The sequence below is a fragment of the Sciurus carolinensis genome, chromosome 1 (assembly GCF_902686445.1).
Source record: "Sciurus carolinensis chromosome 1, mSciCar1.2, whole genome shotgun sequence".
Taxonomy (NCBI): Eukaryota; Metazoa; Chordata; class Mammalia; order Rodentia; family Sciuridae; genus Sciurus; species Sciurus carolinensis.
The window spans coordinates 184,087,655-184,100,960 of NC_062213.1; the positions used below are offsets into that span (position 1 = coordinate 184,087,655).

General features: G+C 50.9%; 1 pseudogene; it reads right to left on the reverse strand.

Annotated features, from left to right (window-relative positions):
- Positions 1-10,249: 10,249 nt before the first annotated feature.
- LOC124964824 (la-related protein 1B-like) lies at positions 10,250-12,037 on the reverse strand (annotated as a pseudogene).
- Between the last annotated feature and the right edge of the window lie 1,269 nt (positions 12,038-13,306).

Genomic DNA, 13,306 nt, shown 5'->3' on the forward strand with positions numbered 1-13,306 from the left:
TGTGATTCCTCCACGAGACTCTGAACCCTGTGGGGTCACTGCCTGGCACCTCTGCACCTCACAAACACTTGTTGAATGAGGGTTTTTTCTTTTTCTTTTCTTTTCTATTCTTTTAAATAAATAAACTCAGCAAGTGAAGAGGGGGAATGAGTGTCTTAGGCACAGGGAATAACACTTGCCAAGACCCAGAGGAGAGAAGGCAGGAATGTCAGAATCTGGCCAGACTGGACGGCAAGCTGAGGGCCAGGTCATTAAACGCAGCTAAGGATTTCAGACTTTCTCCCAGGTGCAATGAAAAGCTTTTTTTTCCCCCTTTTTTTGCAAGGTCTTTCTTTCTTTCTTTCTTTCTTTCTTTCTTTCTTTCTTTCTTTCTTTCTTTCTTTCTCTCTTTCTTTCTTTCTTTCTTTCTTTTTTTCTTTCTTTTTCTTTCTTTCTTTCGTAGCAGGGATTGAACTCAGTGGTACTTGACCACTAAGCCACATCCCCAGCCCTATTTTTTGTATTTTTTATTTGGAGACAGGGTCTCACTAAGTTGCTTAGCACCTTGCTTTGGCTGAGGCTGGCTTTGAACTCACAATTTTCCTGCCTCAGCCTCCTGAGCTGCTGGGATTACAGGCACGCCTGGCATTTTGCAAGGTTTTGAGCAGGGGAGTGAGGAATTTTGTTGTAGTAAGGGGTGAAACTGGAGGCAGGGAGGCCAGAGAGGAGGCTACAGCCACAGCTCAGGAGAGAAGGGAGGGTGGGCTGGGCTAGGATGGTGGCAGCGGTGTTGGAGGAAAATGACACATTTGGGAGATGGGGTGGGCAGGACTCTGCAAAGGATGTTGAGAAAGGAAGAGGCCTGGGCTCCTGGTGGGGGCGCCATGGTGGAAGGGGGACTATTGTTGGTCCAGGTTGAGTCATGGGGCAGGTAAAGCCCAGGTCCCACAGGTGTCTCACCTCCCAGGTGTCCTGACGGAGTTCTTCCACCTCAGCTCTTCATCCTGCCCGAGTTCAAGGAAGGGCTCAGTGGCTTCCCCAGTCCTGCCTTCAACTGGGAGAAGTCACTCTGTTACGGATAGAAGTTGTGGTCCACCGGGGTCAGCTGTGGGAGCTCGGGAATCGTGGCTGGGCTTTCATGCAGAGAAAGGCACTGTCCTGGAGAAACCAGCCGCCTCTGCCTGGAGGGCTGGCAGTCTGGGAAGAGGGGCTGGGTGGGTTGGTGCGATGTCAGACATGGGCACCAGGGGGCCCTCTTGAGTCTCGAGAAAGATGATCTTGGGCCAAGAAAGGAAGTGGGATCTGCTCACCTATGTCTGGAGTGGACTTTAACAGACCCAGGTACCTAGACGGGTAGTCCAAGAGGCTGGGGTTGATGGATTGTGTGACAGTGATTTATCCAACAGATTGTGACCAAGAGCCTAGCTGTGAGCGTCACAGGTCTGAGACCTGCTACCAGCTCTACGGGGTCACCTTGGACAAACCCCTCCTCCTTGGATTAATAATTATAGAAGCCATACTTTGTTGAGTCTCTGACATGTTCATGTGGCTGATCGCTTTAACTGCTTACCTTTGAGGTATGATTAGCCCATTTTACAGATGGGGAAGCTGAGCTTGGAGAGATGTAGTAGCTCACTCAGGGTCATGAGGTGACTACGTGGAGTTGTATTTCAACCCCGGCAGATGATCAAGGGCAAACGCACTCTCCCAAGGGGCCCCTGGGCAGTGCGGCGCCATGAAAGGATTCTAAGTAGGAGGGAGACACGTTCAGACTCTTGCATGGGGGGTGGACTGCATGGCAGAGTGACCAGACAGGAGGTGTCATAATGCAGGTCAGGGGTGAGGCCAGAACTGGGGCAGAGGCCATGGGCTGGTCATGAGCTACATGGTCCTGAACGTGGGGCCTGGGGGGGTTAGAGTGGTGGAAGAGTTTGAGGTGAGAGTCTGAAGCTGGCAGGACATGGAGCCATTAGCAGGGACAAAGAAGAGTGGTAGGTGAGCAGATCTCGGGGACAGTGGAGAGTGACCTGGAGAAGGCCCTGTCCCTGAGCCACAGAAGGGCCTCTGGGGCTCCACAGCAAATCCTGAGAGGGCCCAGGTCTTCTTTGGTTGGAATCTTGTGTTTTCTAAGGGTTTCCCAAGTGGGGGTGTGTGCGAGTTGGTGTGTGTGTGTGTGTGTGTGTGTGTGTGTGTGTGTGAGTGTGTGCGTGACATTTTCCTGTTTAATCTTCGGAAATTATTTGAAATGGGGTGGTGTGTGTGTGTGTGTGTGTGTGTGTGTGTGTGTGAGAGAGAGAGAGAGAGAGAGAGAGAGAGAGAGAGAGAGAGAGAATGTGTGTGTGTGTTTATTTCTCAGCTTTTAACCTTGCCAACTTGTGCCACCTCTTAAATACTAATTACTTGGTGGGCCCTGACAATTCTGCTTTCTTAAAACAGCCTCAGCGGGCCCCTCCCACCCACAAAAGACCAGCAGCGCAATTGTCTCTGTGCAAATGGCCTCTGGACAGTGCAGAATCCAGGATAATGAGCCGGGGAGGGTGAGGCTCCAGGCAGAGACAAGGTGACTTGGAGCTGCAGCCACCCCCAGTTGAGCCCAGGCGCTCACCAGCAGAAGATGCTGTGGCCAGCTGCAGGCCGAGGGCCTCCTGCCTGCTCAGGCCTAACGAGAAGAGACAGGCCCACCTCGGTGCCTGCGGGGGAGGTGTCGGGAGCTCCTTGGGGTCCAACAGGCCCTTCTCTGGACAGGCTGACGGTCCCCATTAGTCCCAGTGCTAGAAGAGAAATTAGCTTCCTTCCAAGTGGACCGAGCTCACTGTTCGGTCACAAGCTCCCCATCCCCCAGGGCCAACTCTGGTTTTCTTCCAAGACAGTACAGGTGTCTGTGCCAGGGTTTTAAGAGGTGTGCAAATTCAGGGCCTGTCCTCGCAGGGTGGAGGTTTGGGTACTAGGAGGTGAGGGAGGTGGTAAGAGCCATCGGCCCTCTCCCTGTGCCCTGTCCCCACCCCAGCACCCCACACGGTGTGGTGCAGATTCGTGGCTACATCAGGCTGACTTGGCTCAGGTCCCGGCCTCGCTTCCTCTCGACTGTGTGTGTGCAGGCTAAGTGTTCAGCTGCTGCAAACTTTATGTAAAATGGGGATAAGACCAGAATGGACCTTCGCAATGGCTTGATGAGATCGTACTCGTTTGCTAGGGCCCTTGTGACGAAGGACCACAGGCGGGGTTGTTTCCATAACAGGAATTGGTTATGGTTACAGTTCTGGAAGCTGCAAGTCTGAGATGGCGCCAGGTGTTTTAGTGAGCTTTACCGTGGCTGCAACCAAAGACCTGACCAGAACAATTTTCAAGGGGGAAAGTATTTGTTGCTCATGGCTTCAGAGGTCAGAGTCCAGCGGCAGTTGACTCCATTGCTCTGGGCCTGAGAGGGGGAGCATCATGGCGGAAGGGCATGGCAGAGGAAAGTAGCTCAGGACAAGGCAGAGAGAGAGAGAGCTCTGTTCACCAGGGACAAAATATACATCCCAAAGGCACCCCCACCCCTGCGGCCCACCTCCTCCAGCCAGACCCTGCCTGCCTACAGTTACCACCCAGTTAATCCATACCAGTGGATTAATTCACCAATTAGGTCAAGGATCGCACAACCCAGCCGGTTCACCTCTGAGCTCTGTGGCCTTGTCTCACCAATGAGCTTGCGGGGCATGCTCATGTCTAAGCCTTAAGAGCAGGGTTGTTCCTTCTCAAGGCTGTGAGGGAAGGGCCTGCTCCAGGCCTCTCTCCTGGGCTTGCAGACGGCCCTCTTCATGCCACCTGGCACATTCTCCCCGTGTGCAAGTCTGTCTCCAAACTTCCCCTTTATTATAAGGACACAGTCACATTGAATTAGGGCCCACCCTAAAGATCTGGTATAGCCTTGATCGCCTCTGTAAAGACCCCATCTCCAGGTAAGGTCACGTTCTGAGGTACTAGGGTCTGGGGTCCAACGTGTGACGTTTTGGGGTGGAGGCACATGATCCAAGCCATAGCAGAGACAGTGCATGCAACACGCTCAGTGCGGGCTCAGGGCAAGCACGCGGAGATCTTCCCATGTTTGCTGCTGGTCCCTCCTTAGCCCTCCTCTCCAGCCCCCGCTCACGCCTCAGTATCCACCTGCTCCCTGGTGCTTTCTACTCTGTTCCTCCCACCTTGACCTTTATTTTCTGTCCTCACTGACCTGCAGATTCAATCACCATCCTCAAAATGGGACAGGATCCCCGGGAATGGTGTGGCAAAGACTGAGATCATTGGGTGTGAGGACCACATGTCCAGGCTGCCGCTCTGAGGCTGGTCCTGGCTGAGTATCTGCAGCCTGTCTCCTGCCCCGCTGGTGGAATACTCGGGACTTGCTTACCTTATCCTCCAGTGAAAGACATAGGTGGTAGCTAGGGATTTAGACCGTGACGTCCATTACTTCTTAGCTCAAGGACGGGAAAGCTGCAGCCTGGGGTGACGTCTGGCCTGCTGCCTGAGTTTTGTTTGTTCCTATGGGACAGTGCTGTCCAAAGCTGCTTTCACTCTTCAGCTGTGGCATTGTGTGTGTGCAACGGACATGGACCACGTGACCCGCAAAGCTGAAAACGTTTGGCCCTTATGGAAAAAGATCGCGACTTCTGCCCTGGTGTGAAAGGGGCTCTCCCGGAACAAAGAAGAGCCAAGGTGTCACACTTGGTGTGTGTGCGGACTGCCACGCAGCCATCATGACTCTGTCGTAACTCCGTTAAGCCTGATGCTCTTGCAACTTTGTTCCAACTGTAGCATAAGAATACCCAAACAAAATGTGTATTTCCTTCTATGGGAGACAAAGAGCTTGCCAGAGGTATATGAGGAGATACCTACCTGTGTCTGGGGCTTGGCCTTTGGGTAATAATCTGCTGTGTCTGTGCTGGCACAAAATAAACACCATTTCCTGTTGAACGCCCTGGTGCCCTGTCTCTCTGTGCATCAATCCCACAAAACTAGGCTTATGACCTTGGGTAAATATCTCAACCTCCCTTTTATTCATTAGAGAGAGTGTTGGCATCTTTCTCATGAGGGTTTAGTGGATGATTAAATGAGCCAATAATATAGGGCCACACTGGTTTTCCTTACTTTTTTTTTTTTGGTACTGGGGATCGAACCCAGGGGTGCTTTATATCTGAGCTATATCCCCAGTCCTTTTAAAAATTTGAAACAGGGTCTCAACAGATTGCTAAACGTCTCTCTAAATTGCTGAGACTGGCCTCAAAATGGCAATTCTCCTGACTCAGCCTCCTGAGTTGCTGGGATTACAGGCATGTGCCATCTTGCCGGGCTACACTGGCTATTAATATTATACACAAGTCACAGTCAAGTTCCAAGGACTCAGAACCACATGCTCCCACCTGGGGGTGTAATCAGGGCCAAAGACTCTTGGAACTTGGCAGAAGACCTCCCCGGGCCACTCCTGGTTTGCGTAGATAGCTGGGGAGTGACTCTGGCTGTCACCCTACCCAGTCTACACCATCTCATTCAATGCCTATTAATTGAGAACCTATTATGTGTGCAGAGGCTTGAGCTGGGCATCCACAGGGCTAGAGATACATACCATGCAGATACATGTAGAGATACATGCCCTTAATGCAGAGCCTCCTTCCATTCCTTATGTAACTGGGTGCCTGGTAAAGACTTGGACCTTACCATTTTTGAAGCTGAAAGACTTTAAAAAAACTGTATGCGGTGTCTATCTGAAGGGTGGAGACTGGAATTTACCTTTAGGGCAGAATGTCCCTTTGTTCTCGGCAGAACCTCTTGAGTGGGCCCTTGTAGTTATGTAAATGAGAAGCCAGCGCTGGGCCCTGGTTCTGGAAGACTTGAATGTGATTGCTTCAGACTGAGCCGTCAGGTGTGCTGCTTAGTAATGTAAATCAGGAGGGATTTCAGCGGAACCCTGACTCTGCAAATTATGTTTCCTTTAGAGAAATGTTTCCTTTCTAATTCTGGATCGAGACTGTCCAGTGCCTGTAAATTGCTGCATTTTAACCGGGTTGGGGGAATTCTTCGAGCAGTTGTACCGGGCTGGACTTTTGGAGGTGCTGGCTTCAGGAAGGGTACCAGGATGGGATTCTTGTGGTGTTGCCCTATTGGAAGAGCCCGTCCTTGTAGTGGGGTGGGGGTCAGTTTCACCGCGTGGGGAGGTCCCCCACTTTGGGTTAGGGTTTGAGGATTTAGGAGACAGGTCTGTGTAAGCAGAAATCACCACCACGGTTTCAGCACCATTGCAAAAACACTAATAACCGGGACGGAGGCAGACCTGACCGAGCTTGACAAGCTCTCCTTTATTCCGCAGGGCAGTCCATCAATCAGGCCCCGGAGGGGTTCATTTTCTGGGTAGAAAAGTGACTGGCGGTTACAGAAGGGGTTTGAGTTATACTTTACAGTGCAGGTGGTTTAATTATTGGATACCAAAGCAGGACGTGTTGGTTTGGACAGTCAGGATAGAAATCGTAAAAAACCCCAAATTCATTGTCACTGGGAAAGCTCGGGACTTGGTGTCCACTACTTTTCTTCTTCCTCCGGGATTGGCTGTTTCCCAGAGCTTCACTAGTTACTGTTTCCTCCTTCCAGGACTCATCCGCCATGGGAAAGGGTAAAAGTCCAGGGGTTTCCGTGTCCTCCTCCTCCCTTCAGGACCCACTGCGGTTGGGAAGCGATGGATGTTTGCTTTTGGTGGAGATGCTGGGGATGAATCTGGGAAGGGAGAAGGTTTGCTTTTTCCCTCGGGGCCCTTGTTACTGGGAGAGGGTTAATGATTGCCTTCTTCCTCCCTCTTCCTCCGGTCAGTTTTGGGGGGTTGTCATTCCCTGCCCTGGGGGTTGTCACTTTCCATATCCTTTAGTCTGGACTCCAGGGAGGAGGGAAGTTTGGCTGGTGGCCAGGCAGGGAAGCCGTTCAGTAGGAGGGTCTGAGGTTGGGCTCTGATCCGGGCGTGCCCAGAGGGGCCACTTGTACTAGCAGCTCTAAACTCTGCTTTTGCGGTGCTTTCCTTTCAGTAGTCCCAAACCTTCTGTGACTCTTGCTCAAGTTACAGTTATTCTCAGCAGTGATGTAGGCAGCGGAGGTGAGGGTCGGGTGAAGAGAGAGCGGTAACCCAGGGTGTAGAAGAGCAGCCAGTGCTGGGATGGAGCGGCATTTCCTTTGGGTAATTCAGGTCAACATTATGCTTTTCGACAACGGGGCCCAGATACCTGTTGGTACACACGGTGTGTCAGCTCACTCCTACAGGGGATTTGCACAGGTGGGCTCTGCCTGACCCGGGGTAGCTCTATTCAAGAAGATTCCTGGAAACTTAAAGGAGAACAGCACGGACAGGCTGCAAGTCAGGTGGTCTGGAGAGAGTGAGGTGAGCGCTGTGGTGACCAGGACTGGTGACAGTCAGGCCTGTCCTTCCCTGAGGAAGTGCCCACGATTCCAAGGAGAAGGGAACTGGGCAGAGCCCCCGGAAGACTTACGGGTCTCCTTGGTCCCCGGGGCTGCTGCAGGGCTGATGCACTTATTCTGGAAATCACACGAAGACAGGACGTCCAACTTTTCCTTAGAATAGGAACTGAGTTTTTCCATGGAAGGACATTTAATAAGTTTCACTCAGGAAGTCTCTGTTACCAATAAAGACTTAACAAAGTTAATTAGACTAAACAGCAATTATCGTGTCTCCTCATTGTTCAATTATCTGCTGAACTGGTGTTTCCTGATTAATTTTCTGATTAAAATGTATTAAACTGAAAAGACCAGCAAACAGGCCCTGACAGGTTCCTGTGGAAGGAGGGAAGCAGCAGCTGCCTTGCGGGCCAGTGGGTGCTGAGGTGGGGGGCCGGGGCAGGTGGAGGGGTGCTGGTGAAGGGAGGAATGGCAAGCCTGTCCACCCACATCGCCAAGTCACCCTGACCCCTACTGCAGCTCAGAGTCCTTCCCCAGATCTAAACTTTCTCCCAGATGGGAATAATGTTTTTGTCAGTGGCAGCTGGAGGTGAATGGCAGAGACCTGGGATTTGCTCCCGGCTCCCCCAACCCCACCCAGGTGTATCCTAGTCATTTCTTTACAAATGCTCTAAACTCCCTTCCCAGTAAAGGCCGGACCTGCTGAACCCTGTCGCTGGGGCTTCCCCGACTCTGTGCCAAGCCTGTAAGGGCAAAGACGGATCTCACTTGGAATTCATGACCACAGGCCTCAGATGGACACTTGACCCTGCCCGGCAGTGCCGGGACATTTCTCGCTGCGCTGCTTCCCCACCCCGAGGCAGCAGTCTCTCTGCTCAAACCCCTTCCCACGCTGTCTGCTGATGACCTTGCCTTATTCTTCATTGAGCCGGAGAAGCATCAGACCAGAAATCCTGTCTTCCCATCACGAATTGACAAACCTCCTATTACGATGGGAGACGTGTCCCTCCTCTTAACTGAGGCTGCGACCCCTCCGCTGGGTCCCCGACCCCATTCTCTCTCACCTTCTCAAGGGCTTTGTTCTCTCACTTGCACGTCAGGTCCTCTCCTCTCGGCTGGCTCGTTCCCATTGGCACAGGAAATGCCGCAGACCCCTCATCTTGAAGACAAGGACAGACCCCTTCCAGGAGCACCGATCGGCCACTGGCCACGGTCATTCTTTTCACTGTCAGCTGCATTTCACACTCAGAAAACCGGACAGTGAAAGTTCCCTCCCTTGGCCCCTGCCCACCCTGGTCTTTACCCTCAGGAGGCGTCTGGACTCGCTGTCTTCACTTCCACATCCCCGTCTCTTCTCTGCGATCTTGAACGTGGCTTCTGTCTTCCCCACGCCGCTGAAACTGCTCTCATCTCCGTCCACCTCGACCCCCAGTTGCCTGGTCTGAAGTTTCTCTTTCCTCCTCTTACCTAACTGCCCCCGGTGGTCACTCAAGTGCGTCGCTCTGTCCCGCCAAGTCTGGTTTTCTCTCCGTCGCTTCCTGCCACTCCCCAGTCCACATCTCAACCCTGCAGACTCTGGGCCCCCTTTGCTCCCCTTTCTGTAGACTTTTTAGGTGATCCCACAGGGTCTGTGGCCTTCTATAAGCAGGACGACCCCCAGACGTATCTCCAGCCTGGAAGCTCCCTGAGCTCTAAGGTGGGTGCAGGGCTTGGGACCCAGTCCTCCTACCTGGGTTTCTGGTCGACTCTTCTAACTAAACCCCCTCGAGAGTGAATGATGTCCCTCCGCACCCAACTCAGATCTGCTCCCCCTCAAGGTTTTAATGCTGCCATAGTTTGTCGGATTCCTCAGGCTAAAAATGTGCTATCTTTCTCGAATCCTCTCTTCCTCTCACACCCACATCTAATCAGCGACCCTTTTTTATTTTATTCTTGTAATTTTATTACTGATGCATAAATGATCAATGGACAGGCATCACCAACTGAACTGACCTTAATCCACTATCCCGGGGAAAGAGTATTTTCTATGTTATTCAATTTAACAATGATTGTTCATAAGCTGGTTAAAAATGTCATCTTGGACCCAAGTGTACACAATAAATCAATCTAACTTTTACAATCAGCCATTATATCTTTAAAAAACAAGCGAACACACAATGTCACATCTCTCCAACTTTTCAAACACCTGCCCAAGTTGCTGGCTGGGAGTAGAAGCGCAGGGCGACAGAGCAATGAGATAAAAATTTCTGTGAAACCGTCCATCGTGAATGCTTTTCTGAAGGGCAGGACTATACTGATGTATCAGAAATACATTTTGAAGAACAATGGAAAAAAATACCCGTTTATTTCTTCAATTTCTTACCCGGTAAATGTCCACATTAATGAGTCCCACAGTCCTTGTGAAACATCGTAACACGTGAGTTACAACGTTCACCATGGCGAAGAGCCAAGGGCCTGGCAGGCTGGGAAACCCACGCCTCGGCCACAGGGTCCTCTCTCTCTCTGCTTCATTGACCTGGACGCAAGCACACACCTGGGGACAGAAGACAGAAGCTGCAGTATTTCCCTAACCATAGTAAGTAGCTTCCCCGCAAGTAAAAGTAGCCACTCGGCCTAAGTCCAGTCACACAGAAAAGGGCGGGCAGCCCCAGGAAGGTCAGCTCTGTCCCCGGCTCTGTCCCCATCGTGGCAGAGGTGGTCCTCTCCACGGTTGTGCTGCCCAGGGTGGACGGTGGACACTCTCACACAGAAGGCCGTTGGGTGGCCTCCCTCTCTGCAGCCCGGTTTGATCCAGGATTTACAATGCATTCCAGCGAGTTGCCTGTTCCGCTGCGCATGCCCATTAGATGACATCGGGGCATCGGCTGACCATCACCCTGACTGTAGGCGACAAAAAGCTCGGCCTGGAACGAACTCCGGGCAATCGGTCAACCGGGGAAGTCTGTCTGGGGCACTTCTGGGAGGAGGACCTGGGATGGGCCGTTTTTCTGGTTCTGTCTTTTTCCTCATTTTCTCCTCCACAGCTTCTCCTTCTGTGCCGTCCTTCAGGGCCTCTAACCCGGGACTAAGGTTTGTGGTGAGCGCCTGAACGCGGTGAAATCCAGCCGTCAGGGAAAAGGGCAAGGCACCTGGCTCATCCATCTTTCTCAAAGAGAGACGTCACGTTCCAAGTCTTCTGTACGGAAGTCATATTCAATTTGACGCCTAACGTACTCTTTAAGCGACGCTTCTTCCGCAGGATACACCTGTGCACCGGTACCATCGTCATAGTAATTCATCATGCTGGTGTTAATGTCTTTTTAAAAATTTTTTTTTTTTTACTTTTACAGACTGTATTTTGATTCATTGTACACAAATGGGGTACATCTTTCCGTTTCTATGGTTGTGCACAATGTAGATTCACACCATTCATGTCATCACATGTGTACATAGGGTAATGATGTCTGTCTCAGTCCACCATCTTTCACACCCCTCTCCCTCTCATGTCCCTCTACATAATCTACAGTTCCTCCATTCTTCTCTCACCCCCCACCCCATTATATATCATCATCTACTTATCAGGGAAAACATTTGGCCCTTGGTTTTGGGGGATCGGCTTATTTCACTTAGCATGATATTCTCCAATTCCATCCATTTATCTGCAAATGCCATAATATTCTTCTTTATGACTGAATAATATTCCATTGTGTATATATACCACAGTTTCTTTATCCATTCATCTGTTGAAGGGCTTCTAGGTGGGTTCCACAATCCAGCTACCGTGAATTGAGCTGCTATAAACATTGATGTGGCTGTGTCACTGTAGTATGCTGATTTTAAGTCCTTTGGGTACATACTGGTGTTAATTTCTGTTTGAAATGGCTGACCCATCCTTTCACCATGTTCTCCATCATCATACGAAGTTCACTCGAGGGTTTCTTCTGCCTCATCCTCTTCCCCGTCCTCCTCCTCCTCCTCAGCCTCTGAAGGAACCTCGGATATTACCCGCCTCACCCCTCACACTGGACACTTCATCCTGATCATCTCTTTTTTCAGTCTCACCTCCAAATTCGTGTGCCGTTTCTCCTGTTTTTATGGGGTGACTTCTTTGCTTCAGGTTGACCCCGAGAGCTGCTCTGGGATCTCCTGATCTGGTCTTACATCCTCTGAGTGTGGTGGTGTCCACTTGTGTTCATTCCTCTCTTTCCTCGACTGCTGACCTGGCCTCATCCTCGAGGACATTTTCAAGAGGACCGTCTAATATTGTGTCCCGGTTTTCTTTGCTCTCACTGTTACTCCTCTTTTCAACCTTCTCTTCTTTTTCTTCTCTAATTTGTGCCTTCTTATTTCCTTGGCTGATGATACTCTGAGACTGCAGAAAGGTTTTCTGGAATCTCAGCTACACAGGAGAATGACACTGGAGGATCGAAAGTTTTCAGTAACAGACCTTATCTCAAAATAGAAAGTGTGGGAATGGAGCCAGCGGAAGAGCACATGTGTAGCAGGCGTGAGGTCCTGATTTCAATTTCCAGTATCCAGTGCTCACTAACTCTCCTGGTAGTGGCCAGTTTGCCATGTCGCTGAAATCACTGGCCTTACTGGGCTTCCTTGTCTTGAGTTTTCCTGATTTTATAATTTTGGGGGAACTGAGCTTGGCTGCCGCCTCACTGGGCCGTGCATGGCGGCTGACTAATGACCCTGCCAGGTGCCGCCCTAATCAGTAACTCTTGATGGTTATCCCAAGCCTTATCTGGACTCAGGCCACCTCTCCATCTCCACTGCTACCTTTTTAGGCCAAGACCCATCAGTTCTTGCCTGGATCAGAGCCTTCTAACCCTGGTCCACTTTTATTTCTCTAGAGTTCTTTTGCCACAGAGGAATGTATCAGCTATCTATTGCTGCGTAACAAACCTCCCCTAACTTAGTGGTATGAAACAATGACCTTCTGATTTACTCACAGTTCTGTGGGTCTAGTTTGGTTCAGGTTCAGCGTGGTGACTTATCTTCTGGGCCATTTATTTAGCTGCCATTGGTTGACAGATCAGTTGGGGCTGAGTGGTTTGGGGACCCTTAGCTGGGACAGCTTATCTCTTCCGTATAGTGTTATCCTCCAGTTAGCTAGCCTGGGTTTCTTTACATGACAGGGTGACTTATGCCAGTTTTTCATTTATGAAGGTGACTGGGAGATGGCATGGAGAAGTCACTGCCCTGAAAGAAGTGAAACATTGCACTTCCCCTAGAATTGAGAGGCCTGGCACACCATGCAGGGCTACAGGAAGAAGCACCAGGGTTGACCAGGAGGTAACAGGAGGCAGGGGAAGGGACAGAGCACAGCTTGACTTGGGATTCTACAGGAAGGCCAGGCAGGGCAGAGCAGGGTCAACAGGGCAGGATTGGCTGGTTGGAATAACTCTGGCAGGCTTTGGGGCATTGGGGTTGTTCCTAGTTGTCTAGTTAGTACCTGGCCCTAGTTTGATTCAGGGCAGGGGAATATTGTCATGGTGTGTGTGAGTTAGATAAACGAGGTCAGTGGGTGTATGGATTTAGGATTGTTTGGTTTGTTACGCAAAAGGTGCACCCCCTGTGATTGCTGTCTCTAGGGACTTAGCTAGCCCTGGGAGGGCCAGTCTCTCCCCAGCTTGCCAGACTTCCTGAAGGAGAGAAAGTTAAAGAAAGTTAAAATAGAGAAAGTTAAAAAAAGTGGTAATGCACAGAGCAGCAAGAGGGTCAGAGTGAGGTTCTAGAAGTTGGAATCTGAGGATATCAGTCCTACGTAAAACCTCAGGTGGCTTCCTTCCTACTGCCACGGAAATGAGCCCCTGCGGCCCACAGGTCTTCCATGATCTGGCCCCAGCCCACCCTCGCGTACCTCTGCCCCACCCCCATGAAAGGCTTCCCGCTGTTTCTCGAATGCTCCTAG